Consider the following 15,813-nt stretch of genomic DNA (forward strand, 5'->3'; position numbering starts at 1 on the left):
ACAACCGGTCTATTATTGGTGAAGGAAATACTATAGACTCAATATGGAGGCAGGTAGCAAGCTGCCGAGCATTGCTAACGTAGCATTAAATGATAGTCTGCAACCAGCTACGACAATTAGCCTGTCTACAATCGGAGAAGTAAATATAATTCAATATGGAGGCATATAACAAGCTAACTAGTAGGGGTGTTAAAAAAAATCGATTCGGCAATATATCGAGATACTACAGCACGCAATTCTCGAATCGATTCAATAGGCAGCCGAATCGATTTTTTAACATCCATTTTTGATGGAAAAATATTCAACAAAACGTCTAACTTTCACACCTTAAGCATGGAAGAATATTACATTAACAGAACATTAAGCCTTTATATTTTATTTCAACGCTGTTCAAACATGAAAAATGTTACAACCTGTTTGTTAAATACAGTGGCTTACAGTTATAAGACTGAAGTTTCAGATAAATAAATAATACCTTTTCATACAAATCTTAGTGTACATGTACAAGTTTACTGAATGGTATTTTCTAAATTTGAGTAAAAAAAAAAAAAATCGCAACAATCGACTTGTAAATTCACATCGGGATTAATCGGTATCGAATCGAATCGTGACCTGTGAATCGTGATACGGATCGAATCGTCAGGTACTAGGCAATTCACACCCCTACTAACTAGCATGGCTAACATCTGTTAATAGGTCGCTTGCACATGTCGTCACTTCCGCCTCGGATTTCTCGTAGTCGCCATGCTGGGTGGCCTCCATTTACGTAGCGATTCGGTCTAACACGTATCTATCACGTTTGTTTTCTGCGTTTAAAATGGTACATTGTTGCTGCATCGTTGGCTGTTCGAACAAAGCCAAGGGGGAAAATGGTCGGTCTTTTTTCCGAATTCCGAAAATAATTAGGAACCAGGGCCTGGAGACAGAGGAGTGCTGACTCCGGAGGGAAGTCGTTACTTTGGGCTCGTGTGTGCAGCGATCACTTTGTGAGCGGTAAGCTTGTTTACCTTTATTTAATGCATGAGGATTAATAACGTTTCGACCGCCCATATATGGGCAAGTTGCTTATGTTTTGGATTCATGAGCAAGCAAGTTCGGTAGTACAAGCTGGCTAGCGGACGTTAGCCGAAAGCTAACATCGAACATTTTCACCCAAGTAGTGCCAGTGCAAAGTGTTTACTGCTGAAATTGGATTGATTAGTCTTGGGCTCTTAATGCCGATAACATGTTTTTTGGTGGCAAAATGTAAACTTGGAAAAAAGAGACAGAAGGGGGTGATGCAAGAAAACAGACCCCCGGTAGCCTACACATCATGCTAAAGAACTTATTCACGGCCACCCTACTGCGGCAAAATAACCAGTCTTTCCATATTTTATTTGTTTATATATTTGTTTATTTTAACAGGTCGCCCTGCGCCCGTTTTTCTGTCCAATCATCCCGACTGGGCTCCAACATTAAAGTTGGGTCCCAAGTTACAACATCTATGTCTCAGCCCAGTCGGTGCCAAGATATGAACGTGCACAGGAGAGACAAGCAAAGAAAAGACGACTCGAAGTGGCAGAGATTGTTGCAGTTATGCAGCCAGATGGCTCCAGTAACCTGTACCCTCAAGTACTGCTGACATCATTGACTCTGGTATGCCACTCAGAATTCATTACATGATATATTGTATGCATGAGTGAATGTATGTGTTTGTTTGTGTGTGTACACGCACCTTATATTTTAGAGACATTTGGAAGTGTTTAATAGAAATAAGTATTTGCCTGTAGCAATGTTCATACATTAAAAAATGCAACAAAATGTGTACATTTCTTTTACACTGACAAAAAAACGATACTACTGTACTATATTAAACCTATTACTGGTACCGTATTTTTTTGTGATTTTTTATTTATTTTTTTTCTTTAGGGATCTCATGCCACACCGACTTGATTGCCAATGACATGATGGAAACGAAGGCGAGCATCAAAGCATTGGAGGAGGACAACATGCGACTGTTTGTTTGGCGCTAATAAAGGCAGCGTTTATACAAATTCTATTGTTGGGTTTGTTTACAAAGCTATACATAAGACAAATGACAGGATTTGACTCAATGTGCAATATGGTCCCTCTTAAAGTAATGGCATAAATCTCTATTATTTCTAAAAGCACAAAAAATGAAGTGAATAATGATTAGATGTAGTAATTTCAGGGATAAAATTGAACTGTTAATTAATGTATTTATTTTAGCACAGGTGCCTACCATCCTGAGATGACGGTATGATGTAATGTTGATGGGGTACGCAATGACCTTCATTATGCTATGTACAGAGGAAAAAGTTGCTCTCTTTTAAATTTGTTTAATGTAAGACAAGTACCAGTACTGTGTTACAGTTTTCCCAATAATCCTTGTTTCACACTTGTCACAAAACCACTGTCCTTTTGGCAGTCTAGATTGGCACACTTCAAGTGATATCATTTGATTTTACAATCTGCTGCAGCACAAAAAACTACTTTATTCCGCATCTTTGAAGTACATGAGCAAGTGGTAGGTGACAGCGGCTGAGCAGGAACACTGGAAGTCCACTGCTGATCTAGTAAATGCTCTCCCGAGCAGTTCAGGTAAGGAGGGGATTTGAGGGAAAAAAAACTCTGGCTTTTCCAACTGGCCAAAACGAGCGATCTGGGTGGACTCGCTCAATCACACTTTGTCCACACCACAAAGTCGCAGAAGTCCGTCCAGTTAAACTCATCTGTGCCTGAATCTGAAAATATTACAAACATTGTAATGAAAATATGAAACATAGAATTAAATAAGAAACTACAAAAAGTAAAGCCATACATACCTGGTAATAATATTGGTGTTGTCGTGACAAGTGATGGGAATTGTTGCCATCTGGCACCAGACAGAAATTGGGTGTTGTGACAGCCTCCTTAACCGTGAGATCATAAGAAAAGCTGTCAGTATGCTCAGTAGTTACCATGAACACGTTTTATTGTACTGGAAACTGAAACTAAAAATACGTCCTCTGAGAGTGGTTAACCTTAACCATTTAGAATAAGTTGATTAAGTAACATGTAACTAGTGAAAGGGTAGCATTAAATTTAATTAAGCCACGGGGAGGCTGTGCATAGTTACTTTTTATTCTTATACGCTCTGCCATATTTGCCTGTTATAAAATTGTTAGAAAAACCACATCAGGTAAACCTAGCTGTGCATGTAAACACAATGATAACAGGAAGCCTGAGAACAAATCAACATTTTTGTGTGCAGAATTACCAACACCATGTGGTTTACTTACGTGCAACAGCAACCGTTTCTTCTGATGCGATGTTAAAGTTTACACTCTGTATCCACCCGCTTACAAAATAATTGTAAGCCTCCAGGGATTTGTTGGCGTGTTATGGAGCATGTTGTCAACACGAGGTAGGGAAAGATGTCCAGAGATGTCATATTTGGCCAGCAAGCTTTCTCCGTCAAAAAAAAAATCACCCTTGGTCAGGACGTAATTAGGATCAATCCCGCCACACAGAGACACCTTCTGCCTGTATCGTTGTTTTTGATCTTCCGGTAAATCGTGAAAATACTGAGAAAATTACATCAGGTTGATAAGCTCTACCGTGTAACTCGCGAGTGTACCTTGTGAACCGGCGGACACCCAATATGGCGCCCGAAGGAAAAACTCCCATGATGCATTACGATGTGCAAGCGACCTATACTTCAGTGCTGTTTTTAAATGATCGTCTGCAACTAGCTACGAGAGTTAGCCTGTCGACAATCTGAGAAGGAAATACTATACACTCAATATGGAGGCATATAACAAGCTAACTAGCATGGCTAACATCTGTTAATACTTCAGTGCTGTTTTTAAATGATCGTCTGCAACCAGCTATGAGAGTTAGCATGTGTACAATTAGCGAAATAAATACTATAGACTCGTTATTGAGGCAGATAACATGCTAACTAGCATAGCTAACTTGTTTGTGATCTGACCTTATGATAAAAAGTGGAGAATATTACTAAATCTTGCCAATCACACACCAGTACTAAAAAAACGCCCTAAAGTTGTTGACATTTCGCTGGCTGGATCATTATTATTATTATTTTATTTTATGTCAGCTGTAAGTAAAGCAAAGGATGCCAACTCGAATTTAAAACTGGTCAAACGTTATTTAAAAATCATTGGTCAGGGCTCATAAACGGCAGACGACACCTTCTTGGCGATTTTGCCGCGACGTGTGAGGCCTCAGACGGTGGAAGATGGGTCGAGACACGCCGTAAAAAAAACAAACAAAATGAATAAATAAAAAGCCCACTTTGTGCCCGAGTAGCTGCGTGGCATGTACATGCACTATACTTGCTTCAGGCTGGCTTTTTGGGCTTTTTTTTTTTTTTTGGCTAAGACAGATGCCGACTGTGAACTCTTGACACCGGTTCGACCGGTTTATGTTCAACATGTGTGTCTGTGTTACTGTCTTTCCACAAAGGCTGCCCTCACCGCGGACCTGTGTGTGCGTGTGTGAAAGAGAGCGAGCGAGAGTTGAGATGAGATGAGAGAATCCCGTGACTATCTGGGAGGTTGAGCGTAATGACACACTGGGGACAGATTAGCCGGACGTCCATCAGGGAAGACTCTGATTTACAGCCGCACTGACCAGCCTGTTGCCCTCCACCCAAAGCAAACACGCACGCACACGCACGTACGCACGCAGGGCGAAAACACGGCTGCCTCTGTGCGGCGGGCTCGCACACATGTCGGCTACTTTGATAGGTTTTGGAATGGACACGAGCGTCTTACGAGGCCGCCTTATGTTGTTTTCTTCGAGGCTTTAAATCACAGCGACGTCTATGAGGGCGTGCGGTACGTCGGGATGTGTGCGTGTAAGACGTAATATGGAGGGGGGGGGCTCCGGGTGTCCAGTCCACCCCCCCACAATAGCGCAGGGAGATGGACAGATCCGTTAAACAAGATGTCACCGCCAAACACAACAATGATTAATCACACGCTGCAAATTATAAGCACCTGTAGGGATGAACACGCCCACTGACTGGCTGACTGCATGCTTTCACTCTATTAGACAAGCAGCCCACCCTACGCAAAAAAAAAACAAAAAAACTAGCCCCCCCCCCCCCCCCCCTCAGGGTGAAATAAGAGGAAGTCTGGTTTAAAAGTGAATGTCTCCTACACATTTGAGAAAATGTCTGTTTTTCTGTGTTCGGACTCGGAATTGGGGAATTGACTGCAGCATGGTGGCTAGCGGTTAGCATGTCCGCATCTCACTTCTGGGGGTCCTGGGTCCAAATCTTGATCTCAATTGTTCTAAATCTGAAAACAAGTGAGCCTATTCCCAAAATGTATCGGGATACTGTATCATACAAACTTCACAATACTGATATTTCATATTCATCTGACATTATCTCCCCCCCCCCCGTATTAGAATAAAGTGTAATTGCACATCCACTACAGTAGATGGCAGTGGCGCTCTCACTGATAGTGTGTGCAAAGAGTATTAGCTCCTCTGCAAATACTAAAACAATTTTATTGACAAAATATTATTTATAGTATAGCGCAAAAATATTTTCTTCTTCATTGGTTAAACAGAAAAATGCTTTATTATGGTATGTTTTGAATCTTTATGCATTAATCTGATAATAAACGACGCCAGCAAATCAGGGGACCATATTATACACAAGTATAAGAAATACTTTTTTAAGGGTGATGTTTGTTTATTTATTTTTGTATTACTTGTTATTCACAGAATTTTATTGGTATAAGAGAAATAGGTAAGGATTAAAGATTTATTTTCTATTTTGACTCAGGCATGAAGGTGGTTGTACCCTCCTTTAAAAATAAATAAATAAATAATAAATAAATAAATAAATAAATACATAAATAAATAAATAAGCATTATTCATCTGTAAAGTAAAATTACTAAAGTAATGATGGTAGATTCTATTGAATTAATATTTCATCTATGGCCTATCGCATTGTGTTGTCTTTTGGGGGTTTTCAGTACACGATACATCCACATGTCTTGTCCGGAACGGGTGCACCGGCCTTACAACAAACCATTTTACCAAAAGCCCATTTACCAAAGGCCAAAAAGTGACCAAGGCGACCGCAGGCCTGTACTATAAACATGGCGCAATGGAGACGTTGCATTACAACATCCATAAATCATGTGACATGGATGTAGCCAATGACCGAAACTTTGCGGTCACTTCAAAGACTGTCCACAATTCCATTTCTTGCCCCGATGAACTTTTTTGTTGTTTTTAGAAGACAGTTTTGGGCAAAGGCAATGACAGTTGGAGACATCGTTTTGCATCTTAATCTTGAAGTTTCAAACACTAAAACGAAGTCTGCATTTGGAATAAGAAAAACACATTCAAATCTCTATTGTGCAAATTTTTGTCTCTAGCCAAAAAAATGTATTAACATTTAATTTGCATACTTTCAAACATACTGGAATTGTTTGAACATCAAGGAAGCACTACAGTCTACTCTTCCTCAGACACAACAAACTCCTTTCCGGAGTGCCAACCCCCCCCCCATCTGCATTCATTATGCTAACGAGCTAGCCTCGCTGATAGCCGTCGCGAGGAAATGCGCCTTTGATTAATGCAGACAAACGCGAGCTGCGCAGACAGCGGGCTCCCCGAGTTAAACGAGTCGCCTGCCATCAGCCTCAAAGGGCTCTCCGGCCCCCGCCCCGGCACACCCCCGACGCTGCTGCAAACAATCTGGAGCAAATGAAAACCATATTAGCAACCAGCTTACACTACGAGGGACAACGTGTGATTCCTTGTTGATCGCGGGAGATACACTTTAGATTCATGTGAAAGTTCACGATAGAGAAAGCATTAAAAAAAAAATCACTACCCCCACCACAGGATTTAAACAGCTTAAGTTTTTTTTAATTATATATATTTTTTCCCCCCCCAAACACACTTTTGAAATACTTTTGAACAGGGAAGAATTGAACTGAATGGATCTGAAAATAGTATTTTTCTTTAAAATACTTTTGAATTAATTTTCTGTCCTTCTCATTTCGAGTTCCTGATTGTAAAACAGCCACAAGAGGCCATCGCAAGGACCAATACCTTGACATAAGATTGGTTATCGGTATTTTTGAAAATACTGAATATCTCATTAGCAGTACAATTGCCCAAGTCATTTTTTTTTTTAACGTTTTCAGAAAGCAAGAGAAAACACAACAAATTCAACAAACAAGAACAGTTTGTTTTGATTCAACCTTTGGGAATAACTGACTATCTACGCAAACAAAAACAAAAAACAAAAATTTAGCAAGCACATTAATATTTCTTTAATTGGGACAAAAAAAAGTTTAAAACGACTTGGCAATTATGCTATTTGGCTAAACTGAATCAAAATAAAAATTAAATAATTGCACTTTAAAAGATATTATGCAAGATACTTTATATTCCATTTTTTTTAATTATTTCAATTATATAAAACATCAAAAGTTTTATTCAAAATTAAAAAAAAAAGACATCAAACTACTTTTTATGCACATTTATGCTGAATGTTACAAAATGGATATTTTTATTTTTTAAAAACAAAAAAAAATAAAATGGAAAAGTCAAATTTTACATGACATTTAAAAAAATTAATTTAATTTTACAGTAATAAGTTTTTGCTTTTTTGCCTATAAAATAAAGCTAAATGCTCAGACGTAAACTGTTTATTTGACTTTTCCCAAACATATTAGTTTGATTCTAAGGATGTTTCCCCAAAATGATGAAGCAGCCCTCTCCACCTTCTTCCATTTTGGTTGGACAGTCCTGCTTTAAGCCTTAAAATACCCCTCCCACATGTTCGAATCACACTGAAACTTATTTAAACAAACTTTTTAAACACACTGTAAACTGAATTGCAAGCACTAAAAAAAATGGCTGGAAAATTAAAATCTATTGAACAGAAAAATCTGCGCTATAGAAGGGGGATTACTGTATTTACTGCACTGAGCTGTTTTTTGTCCAACCGTCGGGTAATTTTAAACGATCCATTGCAGACACCAGAATCAGAGCCCCATCTCACGGAGCAATATGTCAAGAGCTCGCTCGGCCCGCCGGACCACACGAAACAGGGATACATGTGGCGGGGTGGGGAACCCCCCCCCCAGCTACCTGCCTGTACAGTCGCCTCTCCGCAAATGTTTACTTTGGAGCAGACTGGCGGCCAACTGGTTGCAATTGACCTCGTAGCGGGACGAGTTAGAGAGCGAACATGAGCCCCTTTTCCTTTCCCCGAGTGGAGGACGGAAGAAAAAAGCCACACACGTACACGGACCGGCCAGCGCAGGACCCACGTGGAAATACTTTGAAAGAGGCCAAAGGACAACAAAAGAACGACTTTGGCCGATGCACGCTTAGCAACCTTGCGGAGGATGCCCCTAAAAACTGAAATGGAGGTAACACCTGCCACAGATGCGAGAGCTTTTGAACTGCGAGTTGCTTAGATGGGATGTGGCAGGAGGTTAAGCTGCTCCATATGAGCGTTACATCCTAAATTCTACGCAGGTTGTTACAGAAGGGAATGGAACTCATTTCCAAGTAGAACCAAAAGTAGGGTTCCTCAGGTGGCTGTGAGATGCTTAGATGGGTTGCGGCAGGAGGTAAAACTGCTCCATGTGAGGGGTTCCATCTTCTATGCCGGCCTTGCATAAGGGAATGGGAGTCATTTCTAAACATACATTCGCGATCTTTCTTGGATGGGCAGGAATTGCTTAGACGGGATGCGGCTGGAGGCTGCTTAATCCAAATAAACTGCTCCATATGGGAATTGCGTCCTAAGTTATACGGTGTTCTCAAAGAATGAAGCGGAACTCATTTCCAAGTAGAACCAAAAGTAGGGTTCCTAAGGTGGCTGTGAGATGCTTAGATGGGTTGCGGCAGGAGGTCAAACTGCTCCATGTGAGGGGTTCCATCTTCTATGCCGGCCTTGCATAAGGGAATGGGAGTCATTTCTAAACATACATTCGCGATCTTTCTTGGATGGGCAGGAATTGCTTAGACGGGATGCGGCTGGAGGCTGCTTAATCCAAATAAACTGCTCCATATGGGAATTGCGTCCTAAGTTATACGGTGTTCTCATAGAATGAAGCGGAACTCATTTCCAAGTAGAACCATTAGTAGGCTTCCTCAGGTGGCTATGAGATGCTTAGATGGGTTGCGGCAGGAGGTCAAACTGCTCCATGTGAGGGGTTCCATCTTCTACGCCGGTGTTGCATAAAGGAATGGAGAAATATTAGCAAGCTTTATTGGGTGGGCAGGAAGGAACTGCTTAGATGGGATGCTCCACATGGGAATTACATCCTAAATTCTATGCTGTTCCCGTACAATTGAGTGAAACTCATTCCCAAGGAGAGACATTAGAAGGCTTGCATAGGTGGCCGGGAGATGCTTAGACAGGATGGGCTGGAGTCTCAACTGCTTGATGAAGATGCATCATAAATTCTGTCCTGTTGTCGAAGAATGGAATGGAATCATTCGTAGGCTATCTTTGGTGGCTGAGTTGCGTAGATGGGACGCGCTGGAAGCTAATCTGGTCCAGATGAGAATTACATCCTGAATTCTATACCGTTGTCCAAGTAGAACCTAGAACATTAGTAGCATTCTACGGGTGGTTTGGAGCTGCTTGGACGGGATGCGACAGGAAGCTAAATCGCATCATATAAGAATTCCATCCTACTTTCTACACTGTTATCAGAGAGGGGAACAAACTTCTTGGCAAGTAGAAATACTGTATTTGCACATTTCCTGGGGTGGTTGAGAGGTGCTTAGACGGGGTGTGGAAGGAGGCTGAACTATACCAGATTAAAATCCTGAATTGGAATAGATTGGAACTAAATTAGCAGTGTTCCTCAAGCTGCTACCTGGCTTCTCTACTCGCGAATCAATGCCAGAATATGCTTAAGATGAAAAATCCCCCGGACGGAACAGACCTATCGAGGCGGGACGGGGGGGGGGGGGGGGGGGGGGGGTTTGTAAGCCAACTCGCCGTCCACTTGATGATCACACAAGCTACCATCAATAAAAATCCAAGTTTAAACAAACATTTGTTCTCCCCCGTCTGCTCATTTAGCATGCACACCCTTCTCTGCGGCGCATACCTGAGCTAGAGGACCGACTCCAGCAGGAAACAAGGGAGGTAGGTGGGGTGGGGGTGGCGGCGGGGGCTCGAGTTTGGCATTTCACTCCAGGCCGGTCATTTGTCACAATTGTCACCCAATGCACAAACACAAATTACTGAATTAGAAGAGCGGATGTGTGCGTCCTGCCTTGGCTAAATCAAGTCAGCGCTGGGAGCTGTCATAACAGGTCTGGCGGCTAGCGTGGCCAACAGAGGGTGCATGCATGCATGGTGGCTCCACTTCTGCTGGGGTCCGTGGAACAAAGACAATGTTTTGTCATGCCCAAAATTGCGGTGACCTTCTACTAGGCATGGGCCGTTTTCAAGGTATCCTGCGATTTTGAAAAGCCAGTTTCAAAACTGCTTCAACCTTACATCAGCAGTTTGGGCTGTTTCTTTTCCCACTTCTGTGTCTTTATTTAAAAAGTCACCCACCTTCAGAATTTTTGGGGATTCGGATACTTTTATCTTGCTAAAAGAATGATATGTAAAATGTGCTTATGAAGAGTGGCTGTTTGAAAAGGGAGTACTTCCAATCTAATATCACATTTACACCATCCAATTTAAAACGATACAATACTTATTAATCATTTTCCAGTATTGGATTAGGCATTGTGTACAAAGAATAAAAGTGTAAATATCTCTGGCATCTTACTCCCTGAATATTATTTTAAACCAATTAAGCATCAGAATTTGAACGTATCGTGTGGAACACCATGTTCCTGGTCACGTGATCATGATGACTTATCCCGTGCGTAACCGGAAGCCGTCTTTGCTCATTTCAATGGGAATTTGCTGACATAAGGTGCAAGAAAAAGACGTCTTCGATCCCAAATATTGCACCAATTCCGTTCAGAGTAATGTCCTCAACATGTCCGGTTTCATGTCATTCCGTGTGGGGGTGGTTGGCGGCCGCTCCTAATGTGGGCTAAAGCGTGCTTAGCAACATGTAGTTTAGCCTAGCAGAGTACAAGTCAACCGGATGTTTACCGTCCACTTAGACTGGATCTGCCAGTTTTATTCGGTTGGAAACAAATATTTGGCGTGTCCTCCGTGGCTGTACTGCTTTTGAAGAAGTGCTTCTTTGTTGTATGGCGTAATTCCACCTTTGATTTCCGCCGTTGGATGCGATAATTCCTCATGAGTCTCATGTTGTTTTACATTCAATGTCATTCAATGTGTATTTTACGCACGCGATACGTCACGATGATCACGTGACTGTCCAAGATGCCTGATACAGTACTTAATGCAAAAATATTCATAAAAAGTGCTTTAAAATTATAATTGCTCAACATAAACTGGCATTTTTTTCAGGGAAGAGTTGAAGTTAACCATTTCACAGAATAGCTGGCTAGGTTTTCATAAGTCTTGTGTTCCTTTAAATATTCCAGAGGCAGGTTTTTATAGCATTTAGCATTCAAAAATCTCTTTCTAATCTCTTCAGCACAAATAAGGCTGATAATTCTCGTCATCTTCTTTCAAATTTACAGTGTTAAACACGATACAGTACCGCCATCTAAGTAGCGGAAAGTGGAATTACACCCCAAAATAAAGAACATGATTAGGTTATGGCTGGACCCAAACAAACAAACAAACAAAAATCCGCAAAATGGCGAGTCTGTGAACCCGTATTGAATTATCGTACACCGATCGAGCCTTTGCAGTTGCCGGTCCCTCCCTTTGGAGGGCCTTCCACAAAATATTAGGCAATCCCCCTCTTTGTCTACTTTTAAAAGTCTTAAAACCCAACTGCATTCTTTGGCTTTTGGTGCACCATGAGACTTAACTTTGTTTTTTGGTGTTTTGTGGTGTGTGCTGTTTTGTGTTATGAATGTGATGTTTATTCTATTAATTTATCTATTTCTTTCTTTCTTTCTTTATTCACTCGCCTCCTACTTGTGATTAATTTACTGATGTAAAATGTATTTACTTGTATACAAAAAAAATTACTTGTATAATCACTTAAAATGTTTGCTTTGCTGTTGATTTTCTTATCTTATTTTTTACTGTACAACCAATTTCTGTTTCAGGTACAGCACTTTATATACAGCAATGCTTGTTTTAAAGTGCTTTATAAATAAAGTTGAGTTGAGTTGAGCATTCGTTAACCACCTGCGCGAGTGACTGTGATTGGTAAAATACAATAGGCTACAACAGCTATCTAGCCAGCTAACAAGCTAACTAGCATGGCTAACATCAGCTCGTGCCCGCTACTTGACAAACCAGAGAAGAGCAGAGCAGTAGCATTTTATTAGAGTACTCCGTTTGTACTTGTACTCACTCGAAACAAACCATCGTGGCCATGATGGAAAAAAACTTCTCAAAATAAAGCACACATTTGATCAACACTAAGCATGATCTCAGGCTGTAATTTGTAACAGGCAGCCGCCGGGGCAGTCGAGCTAAGGCTCCGTCTTATCTGGACAGGGAATCATCAGGAAAAATCATATTAGCGTGTTTAAATATAGCTGTAATTGCAGCAATCGTTTCTCGCAGTACCCCCCAGCCCGCCCTCGCCATTCCCAACGGTCCAACATTCACCCCCACCCCAACCCCTCAACACAAGCTCCCTCTTCCTCGCCGTTTCCTCCGCGAGTATCCAGTTAATCCCGGCTGCCGGTGTGGCCTGACAGTTGCATGACAAGGAATGTTTCCCTTTGTAAGAGCCTACTTCCTCCTCGCGCACTTTTAGCCCTAATTGAAATGTTTCCTATTGAGCTCAATCAAGAGAGGCAATTACCTAATTATTCGCTTATGCCTAAAAAGTGGAGCCCGCGAGAGATGTCGGCGCTGCCGGCCGAGGCACGCAAAAGACAAGCAGGCGGAGTAGGGAAAGCGAAACAGGAAATGATTACGGCAAATAGACGAAAATAATTTCCCAGGTACCCTCGGGAAGCAATTCGCACAAGTCAACAAGTTAAAATGAATCACAAACTGCCGTTTTGGAGTGTTGAGGTTTAAAAAAGGCTCATTCAAAACAATTCTAGTTTTCTAGTCATCTGAATGTCATGAGTATCTGTGGAAAATTTTAGATTTTGTAAACTTTCGCAAATTTTTGCGAAAATTGTTTAGGTATCCATGTTTCAATTTGTCAATATATTTTTTAAAATCTACTTTTTCTAGTAACATGAACAGAATAAAAGTTATCTGAACCTGTGGAAAAATGTTGTGATCATCCTTAACGTGTGCGATGTCATGAAAATTTATTAAACCAGTTTTTGAGAGATAGCTTTTATGAGGACTATTGCCGTTCCAATTACCATTTCAACAAATCATCAAAAATATTCTCATTTCTCATTTCAGCTTTGTGAAAATTGACCAATTTAAACACTAACTTTTCTCGTAGTGTGAAAGCCATTAGCATCTGTGGAAAATTCTTAGGAGGATTTTCGCAAAAAATGGTTATGTAGTTTTTGGACAATCAACTTAGCTTTGCTCACATTTTCAAAAAAAATAAAATAAAAAACTTTTTCTCGTAACATGAACAACAAAGTTAATCAGCACCTGTTGGAAAAGTTTGTGCCCATGTGATTTCCTAAAAAAATTGGTTAAACCATTTTTTGAGCACTAGCTTTTACGAGGACTATTTCTGTTCCAATTACAATTTCATCAAATCATCAAGAAATGTTAATTATTTTAGTAACAAGGAAAGCAAAAGAAATAATCGGTACCTGTCAAAAATGTTCAGCTTTGTGAAAAATTGACCAATTTGAACAAGTTTCAATGTTTCCAATAGCATGAATGCCATTAGCGTATGGCGATTTTTTTTTTTTGAGTTTTGCGAAAAATGGTTGTCGTTTTTCGACATTTACGTTATCTACCCGTTTCATTTGACTTTTTCCACTATGACAATCACATCACATCACATATCCAAACACGCCCACCGCAGAAGCACGACGGCCCAACTGTATCGTTTTACCGCCTTCTCTTCCAGCCTTTTGCCGACACACACAAAAAAACAGATTGCTTGCGACGATAATAAACAACATTTCATAGCTCATTTGAAAAGTGAGCATGTTAAAAAGCAATCAGTATGTCGTTAAAGGCATCCATCTTATGCCCGGCTCGTGAATAATTCATTTCGGGCCCAGGCGGGATGGATGGCGCAAATATGGCGTTGTGTAGATATGAATTCTGCCCCTTCTTCACCCAGCTCTCCTCCCACTCACGCCTCTTCGACAAGTGTTGGCCGGTCGAGCCTTAAATCAATCATTTAAATATATGGATGAATCAGCGAGCCGCTTCTAAAGCACACATGCCGTAGCTTAATTCACCCGAGCAAAGCGAGCGCGCCGGCCATATTTCAGCCAACATGTGCGCCACTGTTGTCTAAACAAGCGCCGCGAAAGCCAGGCGGGACGCCGAGGAGGGTCCTGGCTGGAGGTCATGGAAAGCACGTGCACACAAAATGTATGTAAGAGACACACAAGGGAGTGAAGGTGCTGGCTTGAGGTCATGGAAAACAGTTATAAAGCCGCCTTTCAAGCCTGGTGAAAGAAAAAGTCGGGACAACAGACGGAAGGTTCACTCCTGTGATACCGCAACGGGGCGACAAATAAGACATCAGACTGTCAAAGGACGGCAATCTTTAAACGAGTTTTATGAAGATTTCTTAAGTTCAGCAGTTTTTGAAACTTTAGCCGGTTCTTGCTTTTCCCATACCGAATCCCTCTACAGCTAATTTTGACAATTACAAGTAGTAGTTATACGTTGTCTCCGCAACAAATTCGGTTAGCAATTTTAAGTGGGTTCTTCCTTTAACCATGCTGGACCACGCTAGGAAGTTTAGCAAAAGTTTGTTAAGCCGTTTTTGCCGAACTAAGCTAGCTAGAGTACCAGGGTTTTATTCCAATCTTCAATATTCCAGTAAGAATTACTTCCAATTCATCAACACTTATGGAGCTGGCTTCATCTTTGCTACAAATTCAGGAGGTGCAAAATCTTTACATAGCTGTTCCTTTGACAATGCTGGATTCCTCAAAAATGTTTTGTGAAAATTGGTTAACTCGCTGTTGTGAAATCAAGCTAGCTAGCTTGCACAAGAAACAGTATTTTATTGAAATCATTCATCCGTGACTGACTGTTAAAGCTGCTTCAAATGAGTTGCAACAACTTCAGGAGTCTTACAAATTTTACTGGGATCTTCCTTAGCCTATATTACACCCATCAAGAGTTTTGTGGAAAATTTATGCAGCTTTTAGGTAATTTTTTATGAATTTTTTTTTCCTTTAACCATGCCATACCCCTCTACAAAGTCTTGTGAAAATTGGTTAAGCTGTTTTTTTTTAAGATCCTCATATGAAGTCTGTACAGCCCGAGAGAGCCTGCGGTCATAAACAAGGTAGGTAAAACTACAATTCCAAAGAAGCAACGCAAATGATGACTAATCTGAACACTCTACAAGCCAACAACTGCTCATGATTTGCGGTGGTTTGTGGGAAGTGTAGTCCTGTCCTTAATGAGCCAGGAAGGCATTTTTGCGGCTTCTACCTTAGGATTGTTATGACATTGTGGCTAACAGTTGCATTTGCAGTTGAGAAAAGGGACTCCAGAAGTTGCGTTTTGGGCTATGTGGGAGACTGAAGGGTTAGATGCACTAAAACCGACAAATGTCTTCCGTTCCGCCCCCACTAGGGCACTTCTAGGGGATTCTATAAACTCTACAAAGGCTGTTCTG

General features: G+C 41.0%; 1 protein-coding gene and 1 long non-coding RNA gene across 3 annotated transcripts in view; one reads left to right on the plus strand and one right to left on the minus strand.

The window, feature by feature from the left end:
• Nucleotides 1–15,813, minus strand: part of slc25a21 (solute carrier family 25 member 21) — a 119,631-nt gene that overhangs the window by 65,026 nt on the left and 38,792 nt on the right. The gene's annotated exons all lie outside the window — the stretch shown is intronic.
• Nucleotides 717–2,234, plus strand: LOC144031784 (uncharacterized). Its single transcript, XR_013287606.1, has 3 exons — nt 717–993; nt 1,405–1,635; nt 1,909–2,234. It is a non-coding gene; the product is annotated as an uncharacterized LOC144031784 (long non-coding RNA).

This window comes from Festucalex cinctus, chromosome 12 (assembly GCF_051991245.1).
Source record: "Festucalex cinctus isolate MCC-2025b chromosome 12, RoL_Fcin_1.0, whole genome shotgun sequence".
In the NCBI taxonomy this organism is placed as follows: domain Eukaryota; kingdom Metazoa; phylum Chordata; class Actinopteri; order Syngnathiformes; family Syngnathidae; genus Festucalex; species Festucalex cinctus.